This window comes from Crinia signifera, chromosome 8 (assembly GCF_055691185.1).
Source record: "Crinia signifera chromosome 8, ASM5569118v1, whole genome shotgun sequence".
NCBI lineage: Eukaryota > Metazoa > Chordata > Amphibia > Anura > Myobatrachidae > Crinia > Crinia signifera.
Window position 1 is genome coordinate 36,458,747 of NC_139224.1, and position 21,320 is coordinate 36,480,066.

Genomic DNA, 21,320 nt, shown 5'->3' on the forward strand with positions numbered 1-21,320 from the left:
CTATGTAAATGTATAACATTTAGTACTTGTGAAATGGTTATGGGAGGGCTGGAATATCTGTACATTTAATAGTTTCGATGTTGTACTTAGGTCTATGATAAATTAGTTTGTAAAAACAAAAAATAGTTTTTGAGGTTAAGTCTAGATCCAATGACATCTGAAAAGGACCTCTGGAGTCACAATCACGTGTCACAGTACAACAGGGGAAGGAGCAAGGTCTAAACATGGGAGCCCCAAATGAACCATCACGGGCTCGCTTCACTTACCACACTTGCTGACTGGCTTGCTCCACTTCACTCGCCACCTGTATACTAGGTGGTTGGGTGGATAGTGACAGCGAGGCCACCGGCGGTGCTCCTCCTCCAGGTTGTGGAAAGGTCCGTTCTTCAACTTTGATCTAGCAACGACCATTAGATTTTAGAGAAGGCAGTGTGCAAGAAAGTGTGAAAGTCAACTCTTTTCACAATGCAAACTTTCATACAGTAAATGATGTACGTTAATGTAGAATACAATGTTCATGAATAGTTGGATTATCCACTGTAGGCTTTGCTAAAGGAACTTACTGCACACCTAAAATAGAAGTTATTTAGAAACAAAGAGCGGGGCTCACATTAGGAGGAGGTACAGGGGCATGGCGACTACAAGGAGACTAACAAAAGCCATTACTTTGGAAGTAAAGCCCAAAAATGTAAAAGCCTACAGCTGTTGTATAAAAGTTTTTAGGACTTCAGCGGGACTGAAAATATTTTGGATATTTTAATGACAGGGGAGACATTTTTCCTGTGTCGATCAGACTTCCTTTTAGCAGCCTATTGAATGACACAACAGGATGTTTTTAGACCCTAAAATGGCTGACAGAGGACAGCAGTATAAAGTGAGATACAGTAGATGACGCTGTATGCTATGTTAAACATTAAATTAATGTCACAGGAGTATGGGAACATGAGAATCTAACTTGGAGAATAATAGAAGATATATATGTATCAAAACTTAAATTTAATAGCATTTGTAATTTGTATAGCAACAAATCACGCTTAGCTACCATTTATCTATCACCGTTTATTATTTATATTATTCCAAGGAAGCAGCAGGCATAGCACCTCCAACCACATTGGACTCCGGTCCATAGTGTACTCAATAACCAATAGTATGCTGGGTACACACTAAATGATGTGGGCGCCTAGCGACATGATAGATCGCACCGCACAAAGCAGTGGACGATGGCACAATCATTTGTTGCCCGCTGCATTTAAAATGCAAACCTTCATTTCCTTTCACCACAATTGATTGGAATCATAACCTAAGATGGAAGTTCAGGTAGATACATCATTTTGTATCCCTTCGAATGGGTATTTTTGGGATGTATTGACTGTGTATACTAAATGTAAACCAATGATGCATATTATATGCATATTATGTATCTAATCGTATCATAATGCCCAGACACCTATGCCGGGAAGAGGAGAACCTGGGATCGCTGTATCACTTATCTCCCCCTCCTATATCTCCTCTAGTCGGGAAGTTCCATTGGTAGCTCATGAAACCTGATACTCCTGTGTCTCTGCCTACACTGCATACTGTCCGTCTCACATTGTGACTGCCTGGTCCTGCTGCTGCATAAGAGGGACAGCTAATGATGTCAGTGCGCTGAGAAAGGAGGGCCCAGGGTGCAGTATCCTCCCCCATCCCCCTCCCCCTTTTTATCTGGTTATGTCTTAAGGGTAAAACGCATATGAAGGCAGATGGTGTAGACATCTATTTAATTAGTAAAATAAAGTCATACAATCTGTAAGATACCATAGAATTAATGTTTTTATCTGAAATTTTTCCAATTGGGCAATAAGGATTTAAACTTCTTCTGACATGCATGTATAAGTTAAATATATCTAGTAAGACAAATCTGTGCTTGTTTTCATCATTTAGCAGAATCTCCGTGACAAAATATGCAGAAAGTAGTTCTGTATGCCTGGGTAATTCTTGAATTAACAGCTACATAAAAGAAGTCATAGATATGTAGGGAGAATCATTTGCAGTTAATCACGTTGATATGAGCAGCGTGTAGAGTTTCAGAGAAATGCATTGTATATTCTAGGAACCGTAGAGCAACTTATTACACGGCTGCCTGCCAACTTTTTTTTGGCTGCTTTATTGCTGGATCTCCTGGCAGATGTTTCTGTGTTTTTCGATTCTGTTATGTTTTTTTTTTTACGCTTTTTATTTGTCTTTTTTTTAAATATCAATTAATATTTCAAACTTTAATTTAATCAGTGCCCCGCAGTTATGCACAAGTGCAGAAGCTTGGTGTGAGTGGGTACAGCAAACTGCATGTTCGCCATCCCGCTCACACTTAGCAGTGCGGGCGGGGGGGCGTAGGGCACCAGGGGTCCATAGCTCATGGGAATGCCCAGCGTTCCCATGGTAATGATTCGATGACACTGTTGTGGGGGGCTGGCAACTGACATCAGCTGCCCGCACAGGGTGCCCGCAGATCTGAGACACCACAGAGGTGTCTCAGATCTGTGAGCACTGGGGAAATAATTTGATGGTCACAGACCATCGAATGATTTCTCCCCTGCACCCAAGGCTGCAAATGGATGATTATGCAAATCATCGCGGGTGCAAGGGGGAGGCGGGCGGCCATACCGGTGGTGTCTGGGGGACTCGCAGCCTTGCGAGTCAACCAGAATAAGGTCCTTTATTCTTAGCAACAATGAAACGTAAGTATAGTTAAAACAAATGTGAAGGTCAGCATTTGTACATACAGCAGATGAAGCAGAGAACATGCAAATGCTGCCTTGAGCGCACACGAGACCCGGTACTGCTCCCACCGCTACTGAAGCTGACGGTGGTACAGCTGAATGAGCGACCCAGGCCCATGCCTCTCTGTCAGAGTGGTCGGGCCAGGACAACTACACACTTTGCACCCTTAGTGGTGTAAATATAGCCCCGCAGACCCCGCTGTGGGGGGGGGGGGGGGCGTTGGGTAAGTGTGGGCACCGGTCTGCGGGGATATGGTTAAGCCGCTGCCGCGTCTATGGCCGGGACTTGCCTATTACTTGTGTGTGCGGTCCCGGCTCTCAGTCTCTTCCTGGCTCCATCTCCTCCTGCAGTGCTAATGAAAACCCACCCTCACAAAATGGCTGCCCCCATACAATAGACAGTTTTTCAGGGATGCTAGAGGAGGCAGCAGCGGCCTCCTCTAGCATCCTTAAAAAGGGTCTGCTATAAGGGAGCAGCCATTTTGTGATGGTAATTTTTCATTAGCACTGCAGGAGGAGGCGGAGCCAGGAGGAAATCTGTGGGTCCCAGAGTGCAGGGGCGGCATGCCGGAGTGTTTTTTACTTTACTTGGGCAGGCGAGGGGGGGTAGCGGTGCTTCTGAAATTGGCGGGGGGGGGGGCGTATATTTCCTAGTTACGCCACTGTGCACCCCCATTGATGGCGGCCCTGCACCTCGACCCCGGTTGATACATCTTTAATCAACCATAACCCGGGTTGGGGATGCTGTGTGGTAGGAGTATAGATTATCTGTCACATTTTCAAACATGCTGCATTCATTCCTACTATAGAACCACAGTTTGCCTGAAAAATAGGAACTGTTGGTAGACAGGTCTGGCCACTTTTGACCAAGAATCTATCAACCATCGACCCAAACCTGTTGGATTAAGCTAATTTTTTTTTTTTTACATGAAATACATTGTGTGATGTTTTTTTTATTTATTTTTTGCAACGAATAATAAGAGTCTATTAAATAGCTCATCAAGCTCAAAGCCCCTCCTCCCACTCTGTCCAATGTTTCAGCGCCCAATGCTGTGACAGCTGCTCTGTCCTGTTTTGCCACATGATCTATCCTGCTGTTCCCCTGCTGCCCTATCTCCTAAACAACCCAAATTCTTCATTCTGTGATACATGTCTTGTTCCCTGCACATCTATATATGGCAAAAAACACACGTCAAGTGGCACTTAAAATACAGACAGACGATGGTAATAAAAATGAATATATTAATTTATTCTAAGCAGCATATAAAAAAACGAACTAGAACCACCCGGGGGGGGGGGGGGGGTCTATCAAAATGACATACAATACAGTATGATAAATTCATAAAACATAAGAACAATCACTGATGAAAACAGTAATATGTAATGGCTGTCGCCCAATAATGGGCTTTGATTGATGTTGTTGGGAGTGGTTTGTAATGCAGTGGAACTGAGTGAAACGTTCTTCATTTGTAGATCCACACATCTGTTAAGTTGTATTGAAGTACAGTATGCAGAAAAAGTTGCTGATACTGGCAATATGTACCTTAGGGTGTGGGTGTTAATGGGGGGGAATCCCAATCAGTGCGGTATCCCCGTACCTGGCTAGGTCCGTGCTCCAGAAGCTGGCCTCCTGTGAATGTAGATATCTGACACAGATGATGGAGTGCTTTGTTGGGCAACAGTGCCTGGGTTTGAGTTAGCAGGGGACTGATGTACCATTCTGCTTCTCGGTGGGGGCCACTGGTCTGTGGTCCCGGATTGCATTCCCCTACTATCCACGTCGGCGTGGAGTTGAGAATAGATTAGTGTGGCGAGCGCAGCGAGCCCGAAGCGTGGCGAGCGGACGCTGATACCTTCACAGATCCCTGCGTCCCCTCGCGGGCTTCACAGGTATCAGCGTCCCCTCGCGGGGCTCGCTGCGCTCGCCACACTAATCTATTCTCAACTCCACGCCGACGTGGATAGTAGGGGAATGAAAAGGTCGGAGGACGCGCACCGCCGACCCTCGCGGGCTCGCTGCGCTCGCCACGGGTTCGCGTTAATCGTGGGGGTGGCGGCCACAATGGGGGTCCATTATTTTTTACACACATGACGGGGCCATAGCCAATGAGAAATGGCCCTTATTCGGCCTTTTCCCATTTTTTACTATGTTAAATGGACTCAGTTTCAATGTTAAAATAATTTAACATTGAAGCCTATGGACAAATCGGGTCCATCGCATAGGCTTCAATGTTAAATATTTTAACATTGAAGCCTATGGGGAAATCGTGGGCATCGCGTCGCATCGTGTGCCTTAAAGTTAAGGCACACGACAAATCGGGTCCATCGCATAGGCTTCAATGTTAAATATTTTAACATTGAAGCCTATGGGGAAATCGTGGGCATCGCGTCGCATCGTGTGCCTTAAAGTTAAGGCACACGATGCCCGCGATTGTGGCCGTGATAATACACAAGTACCAAATCCCTTATTCGGAATGCTCGTGGTCCTGAGCATTTCGGATAAGGGATACTCAACCTGTACTCAATACAAAAAGTCTAGAAATCAGCGCTATTAGCAAAATATAGGAGTAACACAATGGCAACGCTTCTACAAAATACAGTAGACTAGAAATGCTTCTGGAATAGGCAATGTGGCACAAACTTTTTCTTAAAACCTAACTATAGCTGGCAAAACTCAATAAAATACTTTTGAAAAAAAACTTAACTATAGCCAGGGCATCAGGATAATCTGGCCCATGTGGTGGTGTTCTACTAATGTCTGCGGCTGATTTTACTTTGGCTGAACAAGCAGCACCTTCTCATACCAAAATGCTTTTGAAAAGAACATATGTTGTATCCTGGTTAACTGAACATAAGAAGGTTCGTTTGGAGCCTAAACTTTTTTCCTTAAACCAAAGATTATTTCAGCATCCTTTCATATAGGTTTTTTCCTTTCATTTTTTTGTTTGTTTGTGATACTGTGTTTTTTGCCTAATCGGTAGAGTCCAATGCCGACTGTTGTCATTAAATCCTGAGTAAACTGCATGGCATCACTCTCTGTTCCGCAGATGCTACTTAGTGCAGTGACCTTGTTTCATATGTGAATGTTTGGCCTAGCATACAAGAAATGCACTCTCGCTTGTAGACTGTTCAGGTAGAAGGCCATGAGTCGGCTATACTCAGAGGCGTAGCGAGGGCGGAGCACTTGCTCCAGGCGCAGGTAGATAGCATGGCGCCGGAGCTGTGCTGGCACCGGCACCGCCAGCTCGTTCGCCCTCTCCCCCGCTCCCCCATTCCTCCGCTCCCGTGCCCGCTGTGTCCGGGAGAGACTAGAGACGCGCTGCTATGTAAATTTCACGTCTCATGCTGGACCGCTAGCCAATGGGCGCTTGCGGTCCAGCAGCCAATCAACTGGTGGCTGCTGGACCGCGAGCGCCTATTAGCTAGCGGTCCAGCCAGCGGGAGATATGAAGTTTACAAAGCAGCCAGCACAGCTCTCACCCGGACACAGCGGGGGGATGGGTGCACAGGACAGGACAGGACGGATGGCCTTTTTTGTGCACCTGAGCGCGCTGCCTCCCTGTCAATCACTGTGCGCCTCCCCGCCGCGTTATTTTCATATTGCAGGTCATCACGCCGCAGCAGCGGCCGCTCCTGACCCCACAGCCCTCAGCCCTGGCCGCCCGACCATCACTGTGTGTTCCCTCACCCGGCATTAGCTAAAAATGGTATATGGAGTCCACATTCATGAATGAAAATAGGTGGCTATGGTTATAAACAGACTGTCGCAGAGTGTGAGCAGCCGTTATCGCTGACAGCGGATCCTGCGGCAGTCTGTTTAAAACCATGGCCGCCTATTTTTATTTATGAATGCGAACTCCATATAGTTATAGTTATATGCTGCTCACCCCCCCACCAATGCGAATACTTTGTATGTGGAGGGCAGCAGCGCATCCATGTGGGATTGGTGACTGTATGAAGCCCCTTGGCATTAAGCATGAAGACCCTTGGCATTGAGCATGAAGACCCTCTGCATTGAGCATGAAGACCCTTGGCATTGAGCATGAAGCCCCTGGCATTGAGCATGTAGGTAAGTGGCACTTTTGTGTCAAATGTGTAATGGGCATTATGGTGTTATATAGTATGTAATGGGCATTGCGGAGTGTTATATAGTATGTAATGGGCATTGCAGAGTGTTATATAGTATGTCACGGGCATTGCAGAGTGTTATATAGTATGTCACGGGCATTGCCGAGTGTTATATAGTATGTAATGGACATTACAGTGTGTTATATAGTGTGTAATAGGCATTACGGTGTGTTATATAGTATGTAATGGGCATTACGGTTTGGTATATAGTATGTAATGGGCATTACGGTGTGTTATATAGTATGTAATGGGCATCACGTTGTTATATAGTATGTCATGGGCATTGCGGTGTGTTATATAGTATGTAATGGGCATTACGGTGTGTTATATAGTATGTCATGGGCATTGCGGAGTGTTATATAGTATGTCATGGGCATTGCGGAGTGTTATATAGTATGTCATGGGCATTGCGGAGTGTTATATAGTATGTCATGGGCATTGTGGAGTGTTATATAGTATGTAATGGGCATAACAGTGTGTTATATAGTATGTAATGGTCATTACGGTGTGTTATATAGTATGTCATGGGCATTACGGTGTGTTATATAGTATGTCATGGGCATTGCGGAGTGTTATATAGTATGTCATGGGCATTGCGGAGTGTTATATAGTATGTCATGGGCATTGCGGAGTGTTATATAGTATGTCATGGGCATTGCGAAGTGTTATATAGTATGTCATGGGCATTGCGGAGTGTTATATAGTATGTCATGGGCATTGCGGAGTGTTATATAGTATGTCATGGGCATTGCGGAGTGTTATATAGTATGTCATGGGCATTGCGGAGTGTTATATAGCATGTCATGGGCATCATGTGTGGGCTTATGTGTAATTGGAATAACAAAGTTCACTAAATGTGGTATAACGTTGGTCCGTGCCCAGTTTTCACTGTGCAGGAGCCTCACCTACTTCATATTGGGGGGGGGGGCGCAAAACATGCCCTTGCTCCGTGCGCCGTGGCACCTAGCTACACCACTGGCTATACTGTAGCTCTTCATAGCGAGGAAGAGTTACAAGAACAGACACAAAACCTCAGGCGGCTATGGGATTTGCATTGGCTTTGTTAATACACCAGCACTGAAGACTAGATATTAAAAAATTCTAAACAAATCTTATTGTTCTTTATCACATTACAATATAGTTTTATACATTACTGTTAGGAACAGGGAGATCTCGCCTGCCCTACCTCCGTTGTACTCAGATGGAGTTGACGTGTGTGTGCGGGGTGCTAGGCTTCACCAATAATAGCCGCGTTCGTGGGAGCCCGTTAGTCAGGCTCCCACCTCGATGCCACCTGGTCTTATGTTAAGGACAACACACACGCCAAGGCCAGTGATGAACAAGGGGAAACCTATCTACAAACAAAGAGGCGAGGACCACCCTGCCCTGCGGAGAGGGGTGCCAGTGGATAGCACTCTAAACAGGAACCCGCTGTGCTAATGCTTAACAGGTGTAACCATACACAGTATGCTGACACACTAAGAACTGCTGACGGGTGTAACAATACACGATATGCTGACACACTAAGAACTGCTGACGGGTGTAACAATACACTATATGCTGACACAATAAGTACTGCTGACAGGTGTAACAATACACGATACGCTGACACAATGAGTACTGCTGACAGGTGTAACAATACACTATACGCTGACACAATAAGCAAATGATTAGTAAGGAGACAAAGAGGGGGAATCTCCCAACTTATCTGAAACCGAGGGATATCAATTTAGCTGGAACTGAGATGCTGCGGACAAGGCAGGGAACCAGCCGAAGGAAGCACCACGCTGGAGAAGGAATCCCACAAAGACCAACAGGAGCTGCAGGGACCGGGAGACGGATAAAGGACGACACACGGACACCGGGAGGACAGGAGACTGGATGGAGGACACAGCTGGGAATCAACGACAGGATGCAGGATGACTGGGAACAGGAACCAGGAATAACGGAAGACTGGGAACCAGGAACACTTGAGACCCTGAGGTACATAAGCTATAACCGGCATGGGACTGAATAACCAGAGGGTTTATATAGAGAGCACAATGTGGTGCTGATTACACATTGCCTAAAGGTGTGCACTGCAGGCTAGGAGCCTAATCAAGACACCTGAGTCCAGAACACACAGTACTGAAAGTAACCTGCAATGGCCCAGGCTGACCACTGGATGCCACTAGCGAGTACACACACACACAGGCTGAGATAAACCCAGGAAGAACATGAACTACACACAGAAAATGTGAATAGTACATAACACCGATCCGTTGGAGGCGGATCATAACAATTACACTTTAAATCCTTTGAGTGCCAACATCTGACGTCGCTCACATTTGTTATATAAAATCAATGGAAAAATTGTTGCGTAGAAAAATATGATATTTTCCATAAGGTAAACATTACATTATGATGAATAAAAATGTTTGTCAATTTTGACACCGATTTTGACAAATTCACTTGGCACTCAAAGGGTTAATCATTCACAACATTGCCTGTCCCAATTAACTAGTGGGGCATTAACAGTTACAGGGTTCGCAAATACTCGCTATAGCGAGTATTTTACCCACTTTGGAGCACCAGGGACTCATTTTTTATGAATGGCTGGGTCCCCTGGGACCCAGCCATTTTGGCGTGCACGCCATATTAATATGTGTGAAAAGGGGCGGAGGGATCTGTTTCCCCATCAGTTGTGATGTGACCGTGGAGAAAACAAAGCGCGACTTACGGCCGCTTCATACATCTGCTGGGCGCGAAAATGAAAGGGTCCCTGTCACCGCAGAGTCATAGGCAGCAGTGCACGGAAGCTGCGTAAGCTGGCTCCTGCACTGTGCCTCAACAACAGACGGCTGGAGCCAACACCAGAAGCAGCTGCTCAGAAGGGGAACAGAGCTACGGCTGGTGTGAGGATGGAGCACGAGGAACTGAAACCAGCATTGGGGGCCAGAACCAGGGGGGTGTGACAGTGAGGAGAGGGCAGACCTGGGCAGGAAGTAGAGGTAAGAGGGGTGCGTGGTCCATTTAGCAGGCTGCTTGGCTGTGTCGTGTAAGGGGAGTTATTGCTAGCAGGACTCGGGCTGCAGACTTCCCTCCTCCTCTCCTACCTCGCGGTGCTGTTCTCTTGTGTGTCACTGTCACCTCCTCTAGGCTCTGAGTGCTGGCTGTTAATGGCCCACTTGTCCCCTCCTCCCCTCAGAGAGCTCACCAATTAACTCTTAACAGGCAGAGCTGCCTGTAGGGGAGGAACCTATAGACTCTGCTGGGATTTAATTCACCCTATCCCTCCTGTTCCTGCTGCCATTACTTTTAATTTAGTTCTAGAAACAATGGACAGGGGCAGAATCCTGATTGGTGCAGCACAGGTGTCCCTATTCCGACTATTTGTAGTATATGTGTATCTTGCTTTATGTGACTGGGCAAATTGGCAATTGATTACCCTACCCCCTCCCCCAACAGCCACAGATTTGGGGTGCCCAGATCTATGTTTGCTTACCGAAAAAAAAAAATAGGCTCAGGCTGGCCCTTGGTTCAGGGTATATGCCATATGGAGGAGAGGAGAAGGCTTCTGTATGTGCCATGCTGGGGAAGGGAAGAGGAGTCTTTATTCCGTTGGGACCCAGAAAAGGTCAAGTAGGACCCCGATTTTTGTAAGTGAGGGGTCCCAGGGACCCATAATTTTGGGGTGTTTTCGCGATCACTGAGTTAACATAACTTTAACAGGTCACTTTCATAATTTTAAATTCCCCCAGGCAATCTTCGTATGGGAAAGGGAGGGGTGGCTAGTTTTTGGTCTATGTAAGGAAACTTGAATGCTTGGAACAATTCCATACAATGTAAACGTGTGAGAACATATAAACTCCACACATATAGCACCTTTGTTGGTCAACCCATGGGTCCATCTCTGCCGACATTATAGCACCATGTCAGTAAAAAGGTCTCTTAAAGTTGTTTAAACAGCATTAACATTGAAATCCATTATTCACATAAGCCACTCCTTTATTTGTTGCACTTTTCAACAAGGATCATTATATTTATTGGCAATTGATTGTAATGTTCTCAAACATCTTTTACAAAATGTTTTATGTTGATTATTAGCTAGTTGATTTAACAGGGAAAATTACCTATTAAAACATATCCAGATGACGGGTCGACCATGTTTAGGTCTACCGTACCGTGGTCAATGGCATCTAGATAGACAGTGACACCAGACTGACACAAGTGAATGATCGACGGGAATGTGGTCGGCAGTAGCAAAGTCGACACCATTTTTTTGTGGCTTTTTTGGTGCCGATCCACTTGGTTCCTACATTACTATCCAAGGAGAGATAGCGTTAGATGATAATAGTGTGCTAAGCCATGCGAGGGGACACTGTGCAAATATACAGTAGTGTTCATTCTAGCACCTGCTATATTTGAAAACCCATGCAGTTCCTCTTCCCTGCCTGGGGTGTCACTGTCTGCTCTGGTGTTTCTAGCACAGATCTGGTTTGCATATCAGTGTTGATATACAGACCACACTGTGCTAAAAGCACTACAGCAGACAGCGACAGCCCAGGCAGGGAAGAGGAACTGCATGGGTTTTCAAATATGGCGGGTGCTAGAATGAACACTATACAGTGTCCACAGGGACCCCTCTGACATTCAGAGTTGTACTATAGACAACGTTCTCACCAATCCTTCACTTGTCTCGATCTAGCGCATTGTCTATCTAGCCATGGTCGACCAAGTTTAGCCGTCTAACTCTATTCTGTCGACCATAGTATCGTCGAACTAAACATGGTCGATACTCAATCCCGGAACTCTACCATATACCTACCTCAAACTGGTCTCTTCCAGCAGTGAAAGTAATTATGGGAAATTTTGATTGTTTTGATGTCACTTTTCAATGATCATGTTTATCTTCTTAGTTAGTTTTTCCTATTTCTTTGTAATTATTTTCTTGATGTAGTAGTTCTGATGTGCAGCTGGCCTTCGGCAATTTGTTATACGCCATGACACTGTTATTAGATTCATTCTCTGAACACAGCAATCAGCTGATGCGGTTACTCACTAAGTAATTAAAAGAAGTCTTGCCGATACTTGCCAAATCCGGCAGTTTTATTTTTGTGTATTTGAGAGGAAAAACAGTGGTTAGAAGAGGTCAAGTATGTAAATGGAAAATCTTTTAATCTCTAAAAATGCCTACGGTTCTGAATCTGGAGTAAATATTTAATTGAAAAATGATGTTTGGCAGAGTTTCCATGTGCGCTGGTTTCAGCTGAATATGCAAGCAATGCTCACCCAGTGCACTTAAAGCTGACAGAATTCCTGGCCGTAGGTAGCAATGTTTATTTTTATCTTTCTTAACGCAATTGGCAGACTAATTTTTCAGGTAAAGTTTTTAAACCTTAAGAGCAATAAATATTTTCTAAAATGTCACTGGTATTGAGGTGGTTTTTACATCGGCATACCTTGCAATATATTAAGTTTCTTATGATTAGTGTAATGGCAAATATGGCTTTTGGCATCACTGATAAGCCTCATCCAATGTACTTTACCTTTGAGCTGTGACAGTTTCTAGCCCACAAACTCTTCACCCCAGTCCCTAGATGCTCCTAAACCTGTCTTTACAGCTCCTTCTCTTTATACCCAGCAAGTTTGAAACAGATCAGTGTCCCTGCAGAATTTCACCTTCTGTTTTGACATCTTTTAGCACACAAAGGAGTAATATGGTCCGTCGAGTGGCCTCTAGTGGTCAGTGCCAGTACTTCGTCTCCTAGAGGTGAGGAGTAGTTAGCCATGTATATATATATATATATATACACACACAGTATAAGCCAAAATGCAAGGGCAAAGGGACAGGGAGAGTGACAGCAGAGAGAGAGAGACAGCGGGGACACATAGAGAGTGGTAGCATGGACATACAGGTGGTAGAGAAAAAGGCAGCAGGGTATGATTACCTTACCTCGCAGTACCCCCCCCCCCCCCTATATATGTGTGTATGTATAAGTCTGTGTGTGTGTGCATAAGGGCCACTGGTGGTAAAAATGCCAGCAGTCAAAATACCGACACTAGCATCCCAAATTAAGGAATCCTCACAAGGGTCAGGTGAGTATACTTACCCTCCCCGACCCTACCTCTGCAGCCTAACCCTACCCACTACTACCTAACCACCACACCCCACCACCTAACCCACTACCCAGCAGTCTAATCCTAACCCCCCTTATAAGTGTCTAAATCTAACCGCAACCTAAACCCCCACAGTCTGAACCTAACATCCCCCTTGCTTTTAGTACCCCGGGCCCCCCAGAGCCTTAATCCAACTCTGCCCACACCTACAGTGTCCCGTCCCCCCCCACAAGTGAGTGACATAATACAAACCATATTTCAAGCAATAAAAGCGTGTACAGGTTAAGCCAGCAGAGCCTCTTACAACGGTGTGAAGAGCGCCCGTAGGGTGCGATGAATCACCTAGTTGAGCGTATACAGTACTAGATAGACTCCTAGGCTGAGTACACACCTAAAGATTTATTTGTGAAATCTATCTGGTGGGAACAACAATCTGGAAATGTATAGGATCAAATTATAATCAACATAGGCTCCCTAATGCTGGAAAACAGTCAAAAACAATCAATACGGAGTACAAGCTTCACTGGTCAGACACTACTCGTAGCTGCCTGCATCAGCTATGTAAAGCACAATGTCATTACTGCTTCAGACTTCAGCATCCTTCTAGATAACCTAATTTGAACACATCCAGAGAGAATATACCACCATTTCTAGGCTATGATTAGGTTTTGAGATGGGACCAGTCATTCTGATTCATCACAACTTGGCACAAGAGGTTGCCTGTTTGAGCCTCCACCGCCTTCGCAATACAACTGGCCTGCATGTGGGTGATAGGGTCCACAGTAAAAAAGGTGGCCAGCCATTAGGTCAACAACTATTGGTTGATAGGCAACAAAGGTCAACATGGACGAAAGGTCCTAATAAGCAGAAGGTCAACATCGAAAAGGTCACATGAAAGAAGTGGACATGAGATTTTTTGTGTGCGTATGTTGACAAATGTCGACATAGACACCGTATAAGTTTGCCGTGTCCACCCGCTGTGCTCGCCGTGCTATTATATATGTCCATTGGGATAGTAAAATATGAACAAGTCCTTTCTTTGAAAAAACTCACGTTGACCTTTTTCTTATCAAGCTTTTGCTTGTTTCAACCTTTTTCGTGTCAACCTTGTGAATGTCGACCTAATGCATAACAACCTTTTTGTTTGTTGACCTAATGACACACACATTTTTTTTTTTGTCGACCATGCAACCACATCCCACTGACCCAAGATTGGGCATATGCCTTTGCAAACCATATAACTGGTTCTATGCTCAAAAGTCATGTGACAAGAATGGGATATTTATTGTTCATCTTTATACAACATTTGGTCTCCCTAAATCCCTTTATAATGTCTTTATAACCATAAACAAACTTCCCCTACCAATACAATTCCCCTACCTGTTCTATTTTGTTTCACAACCACTCTTCCATAACTAGTCTCCCTAGAACCTCCGCCCAACCATTACTATTACTTGTCACACAGGAACTCTTAACACCGCTTTTCTTCAATATTAATATTGGTATGAACATTGACCGTGTTGACTGTGAATACATGTCCTATTTCCCAGAGGCCCCACAGAACCTAAAGACGCCTCTGCCTATAAACAAATGTTCTAGATGTTTTTATTTCACGTTATTGAAATCTGGAAGTGATGCAGAGACAGCTGATCTCAGAGTATACATTTCATGTGGAAAAGAAAACTTGTTTTATTCCTTATGTTCTCATTAGTCCTGAAACTCAAACACACAAGAACAATAGAGATCAGTTAGGTATGAATGTGATTTATAACATAATTGATGTAGGCACCAGAAACCTCATCTTGTGCATGCTAAGTCCATACACTGTGTCATTTGTGTATTCTACCATGTCTCTTTATAAACTCTTCTTTGTGTAGACCTCATAAATGAGTCATAATAATAGTTTTCTACCATATATTTATTTTGACAATGTTCCTTTCCTGCCAAGCCAAAACATGCCAATATGAAATAAGACTTAATTGGTTCCTGTGTTCTCAATTAAACCCACAGCCTTCTCCCTTCTAAAACATCAGATAATGAGAATTTAATCTAATAGAGGTTCCCGTTTGTTCCCAATGTTGCCTATGTACACTTATAACACACCTCTTATCGTTCTAGATGTTTTTAAAAACTTTTCTTTTGTTGTGGTTATTTTTTATTATTGTGGGAACATTCCCCCTGTATTTGTAGAAGTGTATATTAAGTTGTTATGGTTATTATTGCCCAATGATAGGCTTCCATAAATGGGCACAAGCAGGGAATACAGGAAATAAGCGTTCTGATCCTTAATCAGAATAACCAAGTTGACAGGTGGTTTTTCTGCAATTGTCCAATGTCAGGAGTTGGTCAAATTTGGATATTTCTGAGTGCACATAGTGCATGCCAGCTATCTTGCTGATGGTCAGGGTAAATTCCCTTGATGACGGACCACGCAAAATTGCTGGTACACACTGCCCGAGTCAATGAACAAAGGACCAACATCTTGTTCCGTCCTTCATCAACATGCAGAACATCACTAACAATATCTTCTGGTTGGTCATGCAGCACAGCCAACAAGAAGATTTTACATGTGACACATAGCAATACACATTTGGGCATACACATTAGAAGATTTTCCCAATTTGTTGTTCCGATATGGCAAATCGTGCTGGTATTGCTCTAGTGTGTGGATTAGGTGCACATATTCTGTGGAAAAAACTAAATAATTTTTTTTTTTTTTTTGGAGACAAGATTTAGAGCTTGCAGGGTGTAGGAAGCACATTTAGGGAGGCATTGCGCACTTTGTGGTGTTTACACACCCTTCTGTTCCTGACCAAAGCACTTGAAATTATCCGACAGTATAGACTTACTAGGAACTCTACAGTTTCAGATCTAAGCTACACAGCGATTAATCTCTCATGATTGGGCAACTATATTCTCTCCTATGATTTAGCTTTGAACTAATCAATGACCATTTATGATTTACTTCCGGGCTTCTCAACTCCTACCCTCGAATACCCCAAACAGGTCATGTTTTGAGGATTTCAGTCTCTGGAAGCAAGAGGCATAATTACTGACCCAGCAAAATAGATTAACTCAATTGTATGATTGAAGAAATCCACAAACATGGCCTGTTGGTGGTACTTGAGGACTGGAGTTGAGCAACACCGATTTAACGTAAGGTGGCCATACATCTACAGATCGATTGTCAGATTGGGCTGGTTTGAACAGAAACCCGGTAATGTATGAGTGACCGTTTTTTGGCAGTTTTTCAGCATGTCAAAGCAAATGGTCAACTGTCATTTGCTCTCATCCATTACCAGGATTTTGTTCCAACTAGCCCAATCTGACAATCGATCTGTAGATGTATGGCCACCTTTACCCATAAGATCCTGAACCAAGCATTGTTTTGAGGAACAAGTAAAAATGTTTCAATGGATGTAGTGGGCCGTCCTGAAGTTAGAGTGTGTTTTAATCTTTGTAGCGCTGGATGTGCTGATTCTAAAGGCTGTAAACTAAGAAACATTTTGAAGTGCTGTTGTCAGACATGTACGTGCATTTCACACAAATAGAAAAACAGTTCTGGCCCATAAGTATTTATTGAGCACTGGAAAAATGTATTTCATCTTATGCTCTATAGAAGCCATATTAATGCCAGATGACTTTTAGGGCCTTATTCTGATCGGTGCGGCCCGATCAGAATATGCGGCCGCGACCGTGCAGGCGAATCCCCGCCTTCCATACGGATCGCCACCTGCCGTCCGTATGCGGATATGTGGCGATCCGCATGAAATTGGACGGGGATACGCCTCCTCCGTCTTGGGAGCTGCCCCTGCATTCGATGGTCGCCGAACATCGAATGCAGGGCCGCACGCTCCACCAGGTCCCGCAACACAAGACCACACGGACACTTGTCCGTGTGAAAACATGTATGGGGGCGGGCAGCTGACATCCGGCGATGTCAGATGCCCGCCCCGTACCCACGCGTCACGGCCTCATTACCATGCATACGCCCCGCGTTTGCATGGGAACGCCCATGAAACGGGGGGCGTATGCATAGGGTAATGAGGCTAAGTAGCCCCTCACACCCCTCTACGCCCCCTGTGCGGCGTATAAAGAATCCGTGCGGCGAAATCGCCTGCACATGCGCAGAGTGACCTCTGCACATGCGCAGTCGGAAACCATCGGCGGTCCGACCGCATGCGGAAAAATCCGCACAGAGCAGAATAAGGGCCTTAGAGATTAAGTAAAACATACCGTTTGCCAGGGGTGCCTCTTCCTAAAATGTAAAAACAGCATAGGATTGGGCCACAATCCAGCTTCCTCATTTGCCATTTGCTCTTGATCAAATTTGTTATTTATCATTTAACAATGATGACCATTGTTTCAGAATTATGCAGTGTTTACACTAATTATAAAATGATTTTCTCTTGAATTGATGGTTCAGTCTGATTTTCTTTTACCATCAGACCCACCTTATCAATAGTTAAACCATCATTGTTTTGTAGCCATAGATGGTCAGTGGCCAACAATACAATTTCTGTGATTTTTTTGGCATATTATTTTCATTTATTGGCTGTTGCTTTGCTTGACACTACATTAAAGTGGTGTAAGGATAGCATGCTATGTACCAATTAAATAAGAGCGTCAGCTACCAGAGAATTAATGGTGTGAAGCCCCTTGTGGTCAGACACCAGATGTTAAGGTCAGACCTTTGCCCTCTGTACTCAGTACTGCCCATTGTCCTCAGTAGAATTGGGTGGACTTTGCAGGGTTTTGTTACGGTAGTTTGTGGTATATGAAGATGTGCTATTACAATACGTAATTCTCATGACAGGATGCTTAGTTTTGGAACTCTTAGATAATTGCATTCTAATGCTTAATCATTATCTGCTGTTGTTTTTGGCCCAGAGTTTTTGGGAAGTTCCACCATGTGCATGGATGACTGCTGCGCTGTATTAAATGGTCTTAGGGTGATAGGGTCGACAGAACTTAGGTTAACCACTATAGATCGACACAGGAATTAGGTTGACGTCATTAGGTCACATGGAAAAGGTCGACATGCATTTTCCTTTTGTTATGTTGACATGGCTACGTGTAAGTGCACAGTGACCCCTTCCATGGCTCTCTTCGGAAACGGCGCCTCGCTACACTCAGCACACTATAATATTCTCACTTTGCCAACTTGAATAGTAATGTATGAAAAGCTGCCTTTAAAATAAAAATAAAAAAAGTTATGTCGAGCTATTTCATGCATTGACCTAATGACTGAATCCCCATTGAATGATATGGAAATCCTTTCCTGGGAAGTGGTCTTAGGTAATCTTATTCCTTGCATATTAGTCATTTTATCATGTCAGTGAGCCCCAGGTAAATAACTGGATACTTTTACAAGCTGATCAATCTGGTTCCGCTCATTTGTACAGTAGGTGATGTGAATCTAAATATCTTTCACAATGTTCAAGCTTCTACATCCACACATGACACTATAGGACATCATATGTGGTGTAATATTTGTGATGTGTCCTGCCCAATACAGTGTGCTGACTTCACCCAACCATGCTGTACTGGGGTCATCAGTCTGCCGTCCGTAGTTAATCATGTAGCATTTGTCTAAATAGACAATTATTTTAATCTCTCAAGCTATTCAAATAGGAACCACTTGTCCCATCAAAGATAAATTTGCTCTACAGTCTAACCTGAACGATGTCTGTCCAATCCGCACAATTTCCACCAATTGTGCGAAGGATCATGCACACATCGTGAGTTACTGTATGTCGTTATGATGCAAGGGTCCAGAGGTCAGATCATAAGTGCTGCACATATGATCTGTTGGCTTTCATTGCGATCGTAAGCAGATCGTATTTGCTTTTAAAGCACATACGATCGCTTGTTCCATCGCACTTATGACCTGCATAGGATCAGGTCGTATGCAGGGCATTCTGATGTATGGCCAGCTTTATAGCCTCTGTCACCTCCGACGAGAGGCTATTCCACTTGACCACTACCTTTTCTGTGTAATAATTATTATTTTTAAAATTCCCTTTAAATTTCACCTAGCTGATTTTTGGATTGTAATCTAACAGTCCTAGCATTATAAGGACATTATGTTGAAGCCCTTTTAATATAGGTCAGTGATTATTATTAGATTGCTTATGTTCTCTGGCAGCTGCAGCTGTTCTCTTTGGGAAACTGACAATTTCCTTTTTTTAATCTCTAATAATTTGGATTCTCTGTTGGGTCTCTTATTACTGTGTAGGTTTAATGTTTTGGAATTATATACTTTTTAAACATCTGTATAGAAACCGCTAGAGATAAGCGCGTCCAGATTTGTGAAATCCACATGCTACCGAACAGCAGGGGTCCGAACTGTGATCCGAGCGCCGATTCGACATTTCCCACCAAGCTCAGCTCGCCGAACGAGGCAAAACGTCATCATCCCGGCGTCGGATTCTCACGAGATCCGAACTCGATATAAGCCCCCCGCAACCATCTTCACTTCGGCAAAGGTTGTGTCTCTGTGTCTATCTAGAGCGGTAAATCACCGCGAAGTGGCTTACCCCACTTGGAATCTCCTGGGGATTTGTGGTATCAGACAATGCCAGTAACATGGTGCAGGATTACATATGGGCAATTTCCAACATGTGCCATGTTTTTCCCACACAATACATTTGGTGGTGCAGCATTTCCTTAAAAGTGACAGGAGCTTGCAGGAGATGCTTGCGGTGGGACACTTTCACCATGCTGCCACTGCCTGCCGATGACTGGAGTGACATCAAAAACTCCTGAACCTGCCCTGCCATTACCTCAAACAAGAGGATGTGACACGTGGGAACTCCACCCTCTATATGCTGCAGACGTTGGAGGTGCATCAAAATGTAAGTGTAAATAGCCACAGTACACCATTTAAGTGTACATAGCCACCTATGACATAGGCAAAGGAGCGGGGATGCACCTGACTAAAGCGCAGTGGAGACTGATTTCCGTGTTGTGCTCAAGGTTCTCAAGGTTTTCTTACTTAATCTTAGATATAGAGCGTCACTCCAGGGCATATGAAAACAATATAATTTATTAGGGTCTACGCCATTTTGGGCAATATATATAGTCTTGTGAAAGGGGTGTGCCAGCCCGAAACCTTGGCTTTATACACAATACAGCTTTTTGAAAATGTCCTCTGAGTGCCACTGCATGATTCTCGACACGACTACCTATTGTTTCCTGAAGGCACCTTCTTGGGAGAGTGCTGGGCCGCTACAGAAATATATATATATTCCCAAAGTGCACAAGTCACTAGTAGCACCACCTGGACGTCCAATAATCAGCGCAAGAGGCTCACTGTGTCAACCACTCTCGCAATTGGTGGATTACTTCCTTCAGCCAGTCGTAAAATGCACCTCTAGCTTCATTGAAGACACAACGCACTTCTTAAGAAAGCTTGATCAGTTGACAAACATCCAGCCAGGGACTCTGTTGGTTACCCTTGATGTGGCAAGCCTATACACAAACATCCCCCACAAAGGAGGTATAGAAGCTTGCAAGGAAGCTATCACCAACAACAGTGCATACACCGGTCTCCCAACAGAATACCTCGCACTTCTAATGGAGGTAATCCTGAACAAAAACTATTTCCTATTTCAAAATAGGTTCTACCTACAAAGACAGGGCACTGCCATGGGGTCCAACATGGCCCCGGCGTATGCCAACCTCTATATGGCAGCGTACGAGGAGCAACATATATATAAAAATGAAGAATATTCCAAATATATCGTCTTTTACGTCAGATTTATAGACGACTTGTTCCTGCTATGGAATGGAGGAGAGACCAAATTGCTGCAATTCTTCAATCACTTGAATGACATTGATGGCACCATCAGATTTACCATGAACCTAAGTGACAAACAGATCAATTTCTTGGATGTAACGGTTAAACTCAAGGACCAGAGGCTATCCACACAAATCTACTCTAAGTCAACAGACAAAAACACTTTGCTACAACAAGAAAGTTTTCATCCTACAGCACTGAAAAGGGGACTTCCCTATTCCCAGATGGTGAGAGTCTGCAGGATCAACTCAGATCCAGAGAGCCTGCACCATGCCCTACTAGAAATGGGACAACGCTTCAAGGATCGGGGCTACCACCCAGATGACGTCAAAGCAGCATACCAGAAGGCGCTGCAATTAAAGAGGGAAGACCTGCTTCAAGCAAGGGAACATTCCAGTGATGATCTGAATCGCTTAAATTTCTGCAGCACATATACCGTGGCCTCAAAACACATTAAGGACAAAATTCTGGAACATTGGCACCTGATTGCCAGCGACCCCACACTGGCACCAGTACTTGCAACTCCTCCACGC

At 44.3% G+C, this 21,320-nt stretch overlaps 1 protein-coding gene and 1 long non-coding RNA gene across 3 annotated transcripts in view; one reads left to right on the top strand and one right to left on the bottom strand.

The window, feature by feature from the left end:
- ATG7 (autophagy related 7) overlaps nt 1-21,320 on the top strand; it is a 241,208-nt gene that overhangs the window by 153,919 nt on the left and 65,969 nt on the right. The window lies entirely within an intron of this gene.
- The window catches only part of LOC146026981 (uncharacterized), a 63,972-nt gene that overhangs the window by 15,516 nt on the left and 27,136 nt on the right, over nt 1-21,320 (bottom strand). The window contains exon 2 of the long non-coding RNA XR_014454609.1: nt 267-397. This is a non-coding gene — a long non-coding RNA (uncharacterized LOC146026981). The remainder of the gene's footprint in view (nt 1-266; nt 398-21,320) is intronic.